The 13,936-nt window shown below is 40.2% G+C and overlaps 1 protein-coding gene across 5 annotated transcripts in view; it reads right to left on the minus strand.

Annotated features, from left to right (window-relative positions):
• lpp (LIM domain containing preferred translocation partner in lipoma) overlaps nt 1–13,936 on the minus strand; it is a 117,625-nt gene that overhangs the window by 85,495 nt on the left and 18,194 nt on the right. For all 5 annotated transcript variants that reach the window (XM_077584612.1, XM_077584609.1, XM_077584613.1 and 2 more), the window contains exon 2: nt 11,584–11,630. The gene's annotated coding sequence lies outside the window, so the exon portion shown is untranslated. The remainder of the gene's footprint in view (nt 1–11,583; nt 11,631–13,936) is intronic.

Consider the following 13,936-nt stretch of genomic DNA (forward strand, 5'->3'; position numbering starts at 1 on the left):
AGGCGGCTTAAAGCAATGGTAGTTATGACAAAAAACTTTGAACGGACTTTGTGTGTACTTTCAGGTTTGGTTTCTCAAGACTTTTTTTTTTTTTTTATGAATCTACTACTCGTGACGGACCTGCCTCCCAAAATTTCATGTTGCTTTTCTAAGTGGGAGACGTTAGCACGCAGGTAGCAAGAAGAATAAAAGCCATGCGGCCGTGCTAATAAGAAGCTCCAGGACAACACAATCGCTGTCAGATGAGAGCAATTAACGCTGGTTTGATGTGACGTTTAATCAATTCGAGGCAATGTTGTTCCCTTCCAGATAGGCTTTACTGTTTTTCGTCTTTGCCAGAAACCTCTTCCCAAGCCAAGCGCTGATTTGCTTATTTGCCACCTAACCAACACACACACACACACACACACACACACACACACAGCCTTAACACATGTAGCCGCTGGCAATGTTTGAATAATGTCCCGTCATTGTCACCGCTGTCATCTCCGGATTAACACGTTTGAATTTAATTTTCAGCACTCTTCAGGCAAAAAATAATAATTTTTTTAGAGGGGGGGGGGGCAGCCCATTGACATTTTGGGATGCAAAGACCAACGATGAGGGCTTCCAGCTAAACGAGTCGAACACTCAAATGTTGTGCTGCGCATCAAAGCACAGTGGACTGCTTTAGGAAAGTAAATCCACGAGGGATGAAACTGTTTATAAATCGCGCAGGATGGAAATGTAGACGATTACTATTAGCGTTTGAAGATTTATCATATTTTACTGATGCGTGTAAGAGTTGAGCGGCGGTGTCTTTTGGCTTCTCGTGCGACAGCAAACAAAAGCAGGAGGATGAAAACACGAATCATAGAAAATAAATTGTGAAAAAAGGTGTGTGGATTCATATTTTCAGCAAACACACCCACAGTGTTTGAGAGCAGTGATTTTTTTTTTTTGATTTTTTTTTTTTTTACAATTTTCAAGCCTCGTTTTATATACTTGGTGATTTTCTTCATCATTCAAATTTGGCAGGGTTGTTAACAAAAACTAATCTTTTTGGTATGTCAAATTTAGAAGTATAGCTGTCAAAATTAAAATAATCAAGTTATCGTTTGGAGCCATTTTTTTAAATTCAAAATGGTCCAAACGCTCTGATTTCACCATATCAACAGTAATTGTTCGCTGATTTCTATATTCCTTTATGAAAGAAGACTTCTGCGTTGAATCAAAATAAGACATTTACAAACATCTGTTTTTGCTTTGGAAAATAATGACCGAACCGGTTACATAGTCAACATTAATCCCTTTTTCTTTTCTTTTTTTAATCACTACATGAATATGAAGTACAAAATAAACACAAATCATTTTCTCTTTACCGGGAAATTAAGACTAATTCTATTTTATTGTGTGAATTATTTTTGTTTGTCTCAAAAACTTTGATTTACAGAAGAAAATTGTAGTTTGTATTTTTTTTTTTTTTATTTCTTCATATACTGTACGCCATTTCATCTGTTCCTGTTTACCAAACTCTACCGAACGTGATCTTGTAACCAAGGTCTGCACCGAAGTGTCATTTCTGGCACGTTCGTTACACACCTAACGTTTGTAAATAGTGCACAAAAATCTCCCTTCATTGCTTCTCATTTACGGCGGGGAGCTTTGCCGTTTCTTTACGGTGAAGCCGTTTTCAAGCCAAAGTGGCGGAAAACAAGTTTTTCTTTTTGTAACTACGCCCGCTGACCAGATGCTACGCACGACGTCAACTACCACGCAGCTCGACAACAACAACAACATTTGCTGAATGGGAGCTTGGGCTCGATGCAAAGCTAAGGAGGTAAACATGGGGAAAGTGGCAACGTATAATCCCCATGCGACGTGTACCGTACAAGACGGACAGATTAGTGTGGATTTCTGGATTTCTGCTCAGCCATATGCTGCTAAAAAGCTCCCGACACTTTGCCTAATGATACAAACTATTATCACGGGCAATTAGAGAGTTGATGTCGCCAATGTTTGGCGATAACAATAGCTTGGCTTTTGTTCCCGGTGTCGATACGCAGTCTATTCACGCTTGTATCAGGTTTTGGCTGGAGCGTGTAATCCCTTCCTCCCTGGCAAGGCCGCATAGCCGGCGCTCGTCAATAGCACTTTGTCTACAGATGACTTTAAGAGCCTCTTTATCTTCCACATAGCAACGGCGTCCCTGTTATCTCAATAGCACCTGATGAAAGAGGCTGAAGTTGATTTATCCACTTGTCGCGACTTATTACGACGTTACGCCGCGTACGTGAACTTGTTTGAGGGAAAGCGGCAAGCGTTAGGCGGATTTCTACAGTCCTCAACCGGAATACGTCACACACACAAAACAATGAGCAGCTTTCGGCCCCCGGTGAAAAACTTCCATCATGTCACAGTGCGCCAAGGTTTCCTCATACCGTCTTTTGCACAATAGAAAATGACTCAAACCGCAAAAGACAAACAGAGAAAGACGACACAAAGCGAGAAGATGCAAACTAGGGAAGAGAGGAAGAAGGAAACCGGAGAAGACAAGCCAGAAAGGTGACACAAATCAAAGAAGAAAAAAGGAGAAAAAAGACATTGTTAACCAGTAGAAAGTGACCAAAAGTGTACGGAACCGTATATCAGGGATGTGATTTGACCAAAGTGAAATTATCTGAAAATTTAGCCGGGGGTCTGGCACCCAGCTAGGTCCAGGGCAGTGCCCTGGTGGGGGGACAAGGGGGGCAAAGCCCCCCGGAGCTCATGGGTTTTCCGTGTTTTTAAGTACTTTCAATGCACTCACATGACAAAGAAATAGACAAAACAACAGCATAAATTTTTCACATTCAAAAACATTGGACTGCCTTTGCTTTTAAAAACTATCACTGAGAATATCATCATATCTAACTAATGTGATTACTAAGTTAACACATAAAAAATGTTGAAGAGTTCAAATTTCATGAACAAATAATTGTATCATGACCAAATGAAAAGTAACTCATATTAGAGCATACCACAAATGTCTTTGTTATAGCAGAAGATGTTATCTGTCGGAGTCATGTGCATACACAATGAACTACTAAAAAAAAATAAAAAAAAAAATAAAAAAATCGGAATTTTTTTTTTTTGGGGGGGGAGATAAAAAAAAAGCGGAATTCCGCGAATTAAAAAAAAAATAACATCCCTGGTATATATATATTTCAATACAGTAAATGTTTAGGATTGTGTGCCGAGAAAAGTCTTGGCCTATCGGCTATTCAGATCAGTGGTTCGTCTTTGCCGATTCTTCTTCTACGCTTTCCGTCAACTCCCCGCGGCTGCGCTACAGCGCCACTCCAGACTCGGCATTTACATTACAGCCATTAAACGTCCTCAGCGTCTTCTTTTGGACACACGCGCACGTCTTGAAACGTTTCTGCGTGTGCAAAGATTCTTTTGAGGAACAAAGCTTCCGTGTGAACAGGGGCCTCTAAAGCACGCAGGACTCGGGCCCTCAAGGATCGGGCTTCGACACCACTGCTGTAGAAAAGTCAAACTGGCAACAAAAAGAAACCAGAGAAGACAAATGAAGAATAAAAAGCAAACCGTAGAATAAAGAAAACCATGTAGACCAGAACGGAGACACGAATCACAAATTGTAGAAGAACTGGACAAAGTAGACCCAAAACAGAGAAGACAAATGTAAATCAAAGAGGAAAATGTAAATAAACTGACAAAGAAAAGTTGAACCATAACAGAACACGAATGAACTGAGAAAGAAAATGTGAACCGTAGAAGACGTAAAAACGTCAAGATATCGCCGCCGCACATCAATGCCGCCGTCTTCAGACAACTTGAAGAACTTCTTAATCTTGCGACTGGCGATGGCGTCCACGTTCTCCCAACGTGGCCTGACGAAAGAGGCAGAGGTTGATTTATCCGCTCGCCTTGACTTATTACTGCATACTTGAACTCGTTCTCGGGAAAGTTGGCAGCCGCATGGCCGATTTCTGCAGCCCCTTCTCGGAGAAGGAAGAGCAATACGGCCGACACATAACAATGAGCAGCTCGAGGCACCCGGAAAAAAACTTCCATCATGTCACAGTGCGCCAAGGTTTCCTCATACTGCCTTTTGCACACAATAGCATGCGGCTAAGCTCACCACGGGGTTCTTTTCTTTTCTTTTTTTTTTTTTACTTGAACTTCACAAGCATCTGATTTTGGAGGGCAAACGAAGGGGTAAAAAAAAAAAAAGAGACAAAAAAGTCATTTTATTAGATTTGTTTCATCAGTGTACTGTATCGTAGCCGAGATGACGTTGCATCACTATTAAACCCACCTGAATACTTGAGCTAACCTTTTCCTGAACCAGCAAAGCCTGCCTGTGGATTCTTACTTGGCTGCTTTTCTGCCATGACGGATGTTAAAATGTGGACTTTTATTTTTTATTTTTTTAAACTTGTTATCCGCAGAAGGCGAGCACTTGCAGAGATGTCGATCGCTGCGGGCCCGACGCGAGGTTTAGTCAGGTTTAATCCGACCCTCAAACAATCTGACGGCGGTTAGCGGTTGCTAAACAAAAAAAAAACGCAACAAAACAACCCCGACCGACGCTGTGGGTTAAACCGAACAGGTTGACACGTGATCATGGAATATACTTTCCTTTCTATATGGTGAAGCAGCATGTGACTCATTAGCCAACATTCTTCTTCTACATTCTGTGTGAAAGACGCTATGAAGACAGAAGGAAAACAAAAAATCTTGTTTGCCTGAAAGCATCTGGAGGTTGAGGTCAGAGCTTTGGCCCTGGGCTGGGAGCTTCCAGCTGTTTGGCTCGACGCTGCTCACTCCGCACCATTTTTACCCCCAAATAGGGGATTAATTGAAAAGTTGTTTTTGGCCGGGTTTTGGACTCTAATTGACTCCCCGGCTCAGGCTGTTTATCGAAGCGGTATCTATATCAGCCTCTTAATCACCGCGGCCTATCTTAATCACATCTGTCCATCCTTAAGCACATCTTATTTACCCCTTTTTAACGCGCCTCCTCACTTTCCCTCAGCGAGGAGGAGGCTGATGATCGCGGCTGAGCGCAGGCTTTATCCCACGCTTCGCTCCCTGCTCAAAAAACAGGCCCTGATCCACGGCGCAAAAACATGCGGTTGCGTTTGAAGCTCGTATGCAAGGTATCAAAGACGCACGGGAAAATCATGCAAAACAGCGACCAAGTCAACACCCGTTTCGTGTTTGAGATGACAAAACAGGGAAGAAAAAAAAAACATTCTAAAGGCCTTATATAAACAACTAGGTGTCTAATCACTTCCTCGCGTTAGTAGCATAACACTAGCATTTTGAGCTAATATCAGCATGCCATTATTTTACAGCTGATAAAAGTGAACATGGTTTCAGGGTTTTTCCTGGCTCAAATTCAGGCAGAGGCGGTATCATCCTGACTATGATGGGTGACTAATACCAGTCTTGTTTTAACTCATTTGCTCCCAAAAACGTATAAATAAATTCTATTTTAAATGTTTGAAGGGTCCCAAAGACATATTTATACGTTTTTTTTATGTTGTTGTTTTTTACACTAGAGCATTCAGAAGGCTTTGATGCAGACTCAAGCTGAACAGAAGAGAATGCTTGAAGCAATGGTAGGTATTACAAAAAGTGTATAAGAGATCAACCGGGGCCACGTTGCAACAAGCTCTTTTCCCCACCGTTTCCAACATATTTGTGAATAATGATGAAACGTAGCTATATTCTAATGCTAATTGCTGCGGAAACAGATAGAAATATACTATTTTTCCTGGTGAAAGAAGAGACTCTAATCTTTCTTTTGGTAGGTTCCATGTTTTTATAGCAATAGAACAGAATACTCTATGGGCCTTGCAAAATCAGTCAAAATCCAGTAAAACAGCCGGGAGCGAAGGGGGTTGCTTCTGTGAAAATGACTGCGAGTGAATGAGTTAAGGTATCGGTACTCATGGCGGTGACCGATATCATTATCAGACACCCTCCTGCGGACGTTTTACGTCCAGGGACAAGAAATTAGAAGTTATATGAATACAAAGTTGCCATTAAATTCATGAAATTTTAAGGAAAGGCGAGCAAACAAAAAGGTGGAGGTGGCCGCCTGCTTAAAATTTTGGAGGAGAGATTCAAAAATGACGGCGTGGTTGACCCCATAGCTTTCTGTGGGAAAATGTATGGAACTATACAATAGTTCACCGTTAATACAAGTATGCTAGCTAGCTTTAGCTGTACAGAGAGAATATTTGCTTTGTGTGCTGCGTGGATTGGCCAATCTGCGAGTCCTGGGTGGGGCTTAGAAATCTATCAGAAAGTTTTACGCACGTATCATGTGAGAGCATCCAGCATCGTGAAGTGTTTTAACGCAGCCCCTTTCAATTCCAGTCATCTCTCCAGGCTTTACCCTTTTAAAGCCGAATCAGTTCAAAACCAAATTCACCTTTCTTTCCCCCCCCCCCCGCATCTCGTGCTGAACAATCCCGACTAAATCTAAAGAGTAAACACAAACACGATGATTACCCCCGTGACGGCGCGGCACCGCACCGCCTGCCTCACTCATCCCAAATGTGCTAAATGTGATGCTAATGAGGCGCCAAATCCCACACGGTGCCGGCAACAGAGCAATCAGGACGCTTTGTTAAACAGACGCTGGTGAATGTGAGAACACCGGAGGCGACGCGTCACCGGCAAACAGCGGCACGTTCATTAGCGACAGACGCCCTGGACCACCTCGTCTCGTCAGACCGTGGACTTAACAAGTGTGACACGCTGAAATGATGTCACAGTTGACCGTACGAGGGAACTTCTATGAGTTCAATGCAAATCAAGTCGGACGTGCCGACTTTGATATCATTGTGTGAGACATTCAGCAAAAAATAAGATGAGTGAGTTAAAATGTTTGAAAACGAGATCCAATCCCATTTACAGTTCCACAGGTAAGGTTCGGACCTGGAGAATCAGGATTAAGGGACTGGCTGAGAAACTTCTCTGTTGTTCATATGAATGGCACAGACATTTATAATAGTATAAAGAGTCCATGTCAGACACAAGAGCTTTAAAGCATGCAGGCTGAATGAAGCGCATGCTTATACTAAGCGAGGTCGTGTTTTGATTCGCTTTCCTCGCAATAGTAACGTGTTTATACAGAGTTCAATAAGGCAGGTGTCAACACGACATCATCAAGTCTCTTCGTGGTCGACAACATCTCGAGACTCTTCAGTTTCTACCAAAAAAGTTATGAGATCAATAATCACTGTTGCTGTCTCATTGGTTAGCATTTGGCAAGGGGCGGAGCCAAAAATGTTCGGAAATTCCCCGGCTGAATTTGGGGCCCAGCACGTCCTTGGCCACAGGCAAAGTGAAAATCACATTTTAGCATTCTTAACTGTCATTTAAGTGACAATTAGGCGCTCGCAGAGTTCAAGTCCCTTGAAATATGCCGAAGTCTATGTGAATTTTTACAGGTTGTGCAAGATTTGCAGCCGTTCTCCACGACGCGCGTCCGATGGTGGTTCGGGTCAAGTTCTGTCGTTCTGGAAAGATAATCGGGTTCTTTTTGTTTAACCAAAGATGTCCTCCTATAAGTTCATCAATATGTCCGACGTGTGTTAAGAGTGGGTTTGTCCCGATAAGGTCCAAACAAGTCGGGGTTGACAATCTTAAATATTAAACATATTCAATATTTATGACCATAAATCTTCAAGTAGGTATCTAAGCTGACAAAACTCTTGAGTCGTTTCACTCGGTGGAATGTGACGTGAAGGGAAAGTAATTCTGACTGAAGAACAAGGAAGCGGGTTTAAAAAAAAAAAAAAATGTCTTACCCGTCGTTTTTTTGTAAAAAATAAAAATAAAAATAAAGTGAATTAATTCATTTTGGCGCATCCCTGGTTTAAAGGCTTTCTGTAAAAGTCTTGAGATATTTTCAAAAAATCAGGACGCTCTGCATGGCATGTTACAGCAGTTTGCTAAAAGTAGAACATTTGGCGCATTTTTTTTTGCGAAATTTTCACTCAGACTTCTGGACAACTTCAAAGATATTTGAATTCAGAGCTTCCACTTAATCCATCACAACATAAATTTGGGTGAAATTTCAGGATGCACTCAGAACATAAAGCATACATCGACAGGTAGGAGAAGATTACAAAGAGAATGCCAGGACCATCTTGAATGAAAGCGGGACTTAAAAGTACATCTGTGAAAAGATGTTTACCCGGCAAAGAAAGCGGCAATCACACAATTCCATTAGCGCTACATTCGCAACGCAATCCCAAAAAAAAAAAACAAGCCCGTCCGTCAATCTTAAACGTTGAAATATCCCATTCTGCGTTCTTGAAATCCACGTTGGCAGCCGGCCTGGCGACTCATCCCGGGGTTTGGACGGCAGCGTGAAGAAATCTGGCCCCCGATTCGGCGTCAGGAATGCGAGGAGGCGAAACCGACAAGCATCCATCGCTGGCACGTGCACGTGCACGTACCCCCCCCCCCCCAGACACACACACATTTTTATTTTTTGGAGGTGCAACCGCAGGAATGCAGAGATGCTCCTGCGGATATTTTTAACACGTTAAAGCTCAGAACAGAGCTCATTATTACCGTGGTTGTCAGAAGAAACCACTTGCGTAACTCTTTTTGTAATGTGTTTTTTTTTCTTTTTTTACTCGACTGGGTCAGTGGGTGCGAGATGAATGCAATGACAAGTCGACTATGTTTAGCCCTAACTACATAATTGCACACATTTTTTTCTGGGCTTTTTTAACAGAAAGAGGTGCAGCGGTATTCTTGAGGAGGAACATAGATTGTTATAAAAGCGTGTGAAATGAAGGGAGGGGGGGGGGGGGGGGAAATTGCTTTGTAATAAGTCACTTTGTGCCACATTTACGCCTTTCATCTTTTATAGTCGCGGATGTGTACTTGGTAGTTCTTTGTCGTTTTTACAATTTCATATTACTACTTGTACATGTAAAAAATATTATTTTTTTATTATACAATGGAAACAAAATTTGCATTTGGAACCATTTAATTATCTATTAATATATACTCAAAAATAGAAAATGTGGAAGTGTTCCTTTTTTTGTTTTTAAATTATGCGAGGAATGTTTAGTTTTCTGTGATTTAAAGTTTACCACAATTGTTTTTAAATGGACTGTTTTTTAAGATGGATAATTTGTTTTTTATAGATACGGTGTTTTGGTATTAAACAAATTGCCCCATTCTAAAAATGAATTTGAAAAATAACTTTATTTATAGTCATTTGTATCTGAATTTTTTTTTTTTTTTTGTTTAGAGATTTTAATCGTATTTTAAAATGCTGGAATGTAATATTACTTTTAACTAGAAATTAAATCCCACCTTTTTTATTTGTGTATATTTATCATAATTAATACGGCAGAGATCACAACTTCCATTATTTTGTATTGGGGTAGAAAAGGTAGAAAGTTGTAAAATACAACGTTTTATTTTATTTTATTTGTGTAAATCATACTCTTTTGGATGTGTTAAAAATCACCCCTGCTACAGATTATTTCAATTTCAGTTACGATATATAGGAAAATAAATATTTTATAACATGTTGAAAAGGCTGATTTTTGACATTTTTTTTTTTTATGACCCTGGCGCAGATTGACCCTGGATCCTGTTTAATTCTTCTCATGCTTTCCTATGGGAGTTTTTTTTTTTTTTTTTTTTTTTTTTCGCATACAGCGCAAAAAATGACCACCACAGCACATCAAGGGTTGAAAAGTTAGTGAAGGACATTTAAGAAAAAAACGAAACGAAAACATGACGTGAATAATGGATGGCAATGAAAAAATCATGTCCCTTAAATGTCACCAAACCCTCCAAAATATGACATAAAATATACATCACGTTGTACTACACCCACAACAAGTCTAAACAAATGTTACAAAGAAAGCACTGCATCACTTTAGTTGTGTCCTTTTCGCATATTGTGTTATAGTCGATGCATAAACACTAAAGCGCACCGGTTTGTTATTACCAGAAGAATAAAAAAAAAAAATCATTCTTGGAGCACCTGTTCGACCAGCAGCGGGCCATCTGTTCTTCAGAAAATATCGATTCGACATTTTCATATTCAACGACGGTAACGCTTGTGTGCTCAGTTTGGAAAAGCACATTTCGCGTTTATTTTTCATGGACATCGTAAGAGATTTCAAGGACAATTTGTCACGCTTTAAAACGCCTCACCCTGACCGGGCACCACAAAATATTCCTAATAGTGCTGATTTATTTACAAAGACATTAAGGAGAACTTGCCACCTCAAATTTTACATCAGAACGCTTTGGCATGTTGCTTTTTGACCTAATAGGCCGATAGCTAACAATTCCTCGAGAGAGAGAAAAAAAAAAAAAAGAGGTCAAATGCTTGCTTCAAGCCGTTTACTGCCACTCCCAGTTAAAGTTTCCTGTAACCTAAATATAAAACTAAGATAATTTCACGTTGTGCATTGAACTAAAGCATATTCTTTAGTAGTCTGATAAGTCTTCTAGCTTAATGCTAACACACAATGCAAAATGCCATAGACAGGCCAGTGAAACTAGCCAAACAATATTGTCGTAAGCATGGCCCTTCAGGCAACTTGTATTTGAATTCAAGCAACCGTAAAGCATGCAGATAGAGAATATAAACAGGCGTATATTCTTTATCCTCAGCGAAAAATCCCTAGTATTGCTGATATCATGAATTGAGATATGAGTGTTGTGAGCTATGGGCGCTGGCACGAAATAAATTCAACTCGTAAGTCAAGGCGCCAATGTATTGCAGAATTCTTGACAACTTAAATGCATGATGGGCCAGATTAAAGAACGCAACGGGCCATATTCGGCCCGCGGGTCATTTTTTGCCCAGCCCTGCTCACGACTGAAGGCATTCCTCCCAACTGAAAACAAACTGCTTGCAGCAATTAGTGTATATTAAGGCAGCGTTAGGTACATTAATTAATCCTTCATTGAATGAGTTGTTATCTCTCAGTAGCCGATTCGTATTGTGTTGAGTTACGCTACGTGCTTTCGAACACTAATGGTGGCACTCAAATTGATTGGAGAAAGAACAGTCTCTGCATCTAAGGCCTTCATTTACAGAAAACATAATGACGTTAAGTCTTTCAACGTCAAGAACGTTATTAGTTTGCGTTATAAAACAGGAGTGCAAAAATAACATAAGCAAACTTTTTGAAGGGTGGCAAACGAGAATTGGTAAAAAAAAAAAAACTGTTGCAAAATAATGATTTTGCTAAAGATGTTTTGTATTCATGTACTTGGAGACCTCAGGGAAAAATTGGCAGAATACCAAAATGTGTACCTCCCGAGAGAACAATAAATACCGTATCGGACAACTGATACTCTCCGATATCTTTTGTAGGTTCCAATAAACCTAAATACGTTTTTAGTGGTTTTCTTCAAACATACTTTAAGTCAATTGTCGCATTATTGCTGTATTGTGTGATAACATCGCATTGTGAGTAGCACGATTGCCACCTTGAGCTATCCAAATAATTTGGCTTTTACCAATAAATACATTCTGGCGGCATTTGTGGTCAAAAGAAGGAAAACAAACAACAAAAAAATACTCACCCAAACTTTTAACAGAAATTGATGGCAGTTGTTACACAACGCAGCGCCTGAAAGAAACAACACAACACAACACACATTCAGTGCGGGAAACAACGGCAGTACAAAAATTTCGTTTGTTCCGTCTGTTGCCCAATCTCAGGTGGCGAAAGTTTTCCCTCTCACGCGCTCGGCTCGCCGCGTTTTCTTCGCCAAGTTCGCATTAAAGTGCAACGCAAACAAAGTTAAGCAGCAACTTTTGACTGCAGGGGATAAATTGACAAAGATAATTGTGAGTGAAATTGCTATTTCTGGTTGCCGGGAATGTCCTACATTCTCTTTGGATGCAGGTAAACGTGGGGGCGTCATGATTTCTGTTTTATTTCTTTCTTTCTTTTTTTTTTTTTTTGTCTCCAGGGCCCCCCCCCAAAAAGATGCGTGTTGCTCTCGCTGAGGAATCCTTTTGTTCCCGTAAATTGACAGTGTCAGTTTCCCACATGGCAGCGTATACTACAGGGAACAACGGTAGCGGCGGCGGCGGCGGCGGGATATAACACGGATGCCGCGCGCGATGGGCGTCAGTCAACGTGACAGTTGTTGTTTTTTCCTCTTCTTTTAAAATGAATGGAGGAGGGAGGGTGGCTCTGCTTTTTTTCTGAACTTCCGAGCTGCGGAAGGCGAGGAAGGAATCGGAATTATTACACCTACACTCCCCCTTTTTCCCTTTAGGACGCCACGCATCCTTCTCCTTTGTACTCGCATCATAATTACTGGTGGGCGCCAGTTTGGATGTGATCCAGGCCGCCTCCTTCGCACTTTTTTTTTTTTTTTTTTTTTTTGCAAGTATAATTTTCTGACAAGCTAGACTTTTTCTCAACTTTTTGCTTGTTCGCGTGTTAGGGAACAAAACAGTGGTGTTTGTTTTCCGACAAGCGCAACGAAAACAGAAAGAAAAAAAAGGGCAAAAACTTTTTGTGCCCTATTTCGATGGTGTGCCGTTATACGATTTCTTTTATTATGCTGTATCTCGATACACTTTCAACAATCTGATGGACTGACAAAATGTATAAAACTACTTTTGATACAAAATAATTTACTCTAACTACAATGCAATAGGATATGCTATAGTCCCATTAAAACAAATTACGACTGGGCTGTCACTGTCAAAAAAAAATTATCGATTATTCCACTGAGTAATGGAATAATCAGATAGAATTGTATTTGTCCTTAACCAATACTATTGCTGTTTATTTGGCATTATTTAGTGATTAAAAAACTAACAAACAACTAAAACTAAACAACAGTTAAGCAATATCACATTGAGGTTGTAGTGTTTTTTTTTTATAGCAATAGAACACAATATTCTGTGGGACTTGCAAAATCAGTCAAAGTCCAATAAAACAGCCGGGAGCAAAGGGGGTTGCTTCAGTGAAAATGGCTGGAGGTAAATGAGTTAATGGCGTTTTCTCAAAAATAGTTTTCATAATGTCTTTTTTCCTCAGAAACACTTGTTCAATATAAAATGTTTTATTTCCCCCTCAAATGTACAACTTTCATTCTCAAAATTAAATAACTTTTTTTTTTTTTCAATGTATGACTTTTTTTAAATTTTAAATAAAAATGTACTGATATTGTTCTCTAACATATACAACTTTTTAGAATTTTGTAGTGAAAATATACCAAGATTTCCCAAAGTAAAGCTGTCGACTACTGCATTAGCTTTAAGGGGGCTGCGTGGCTCAGTGGTAGAGCGCTTGTCTGGCAAATCCTGAGGTTCGATCTCAGGCCAAAGTGACTACGTCAGTTGAAGTGTCCTTGAGCAAAATACTGAAACCGCAGTTGCTTCTGATGCTGCGTCATCAGTTTGTGAATGAGTTGTCAAAATGTAAAGCGCTTTGTAGGGCCTTGTAAGGTGGAAAAGTAAATCAATGAAGTACACGGGTTAGCCACCGTATGCTAGTCCCTTTCATGTTTCTGGAAAAAAAAATAATAATCCAATAAAACAGCCGGGAGCGAAGGGGGTTGCTTCAGTCAAAATGGCTACGAATGAATGAGTTAATAGTAGACTCATGAGTGCAGGCAAACTTCTCCCCTTGTCAATAAAGTGGACTCGGGAATTTTATGGGTACCGCAGCTTGGTATAATATCGGATGGACATAAAAAAAAAAACGGTCTTATAAAAAGAGGCTGCTCAAGGAAGCAGTACTTCATACCACTCGTACGCTTTCCTACTAAAAGCGGCGCACTTGTATCTTCACCATTTTTTTTGCTATTAAACAAAAACTTTGAAAAATAATGTTTCAAGTACAGTCCAAGGCTTTTTTCATTCATCATCCACAAAAATATTATATCATATGTTATTCATTCAGATACGGAA

Source organism: Vanacampus margaritifer, chromosome 13, assembly GCF_051991255.1.
Source record: "Vanacampus margaritifer isolate UIUO_Vmar chromosome 13, RoL_Vmar_1.0, whole genome shotgun sequence".
NCBI lineage: Eukaryota > Metazoa > Chordata > Actinopteri > Syngnathiformes > Syngnathidae > Vanacampus > Vanacampus margaritifer.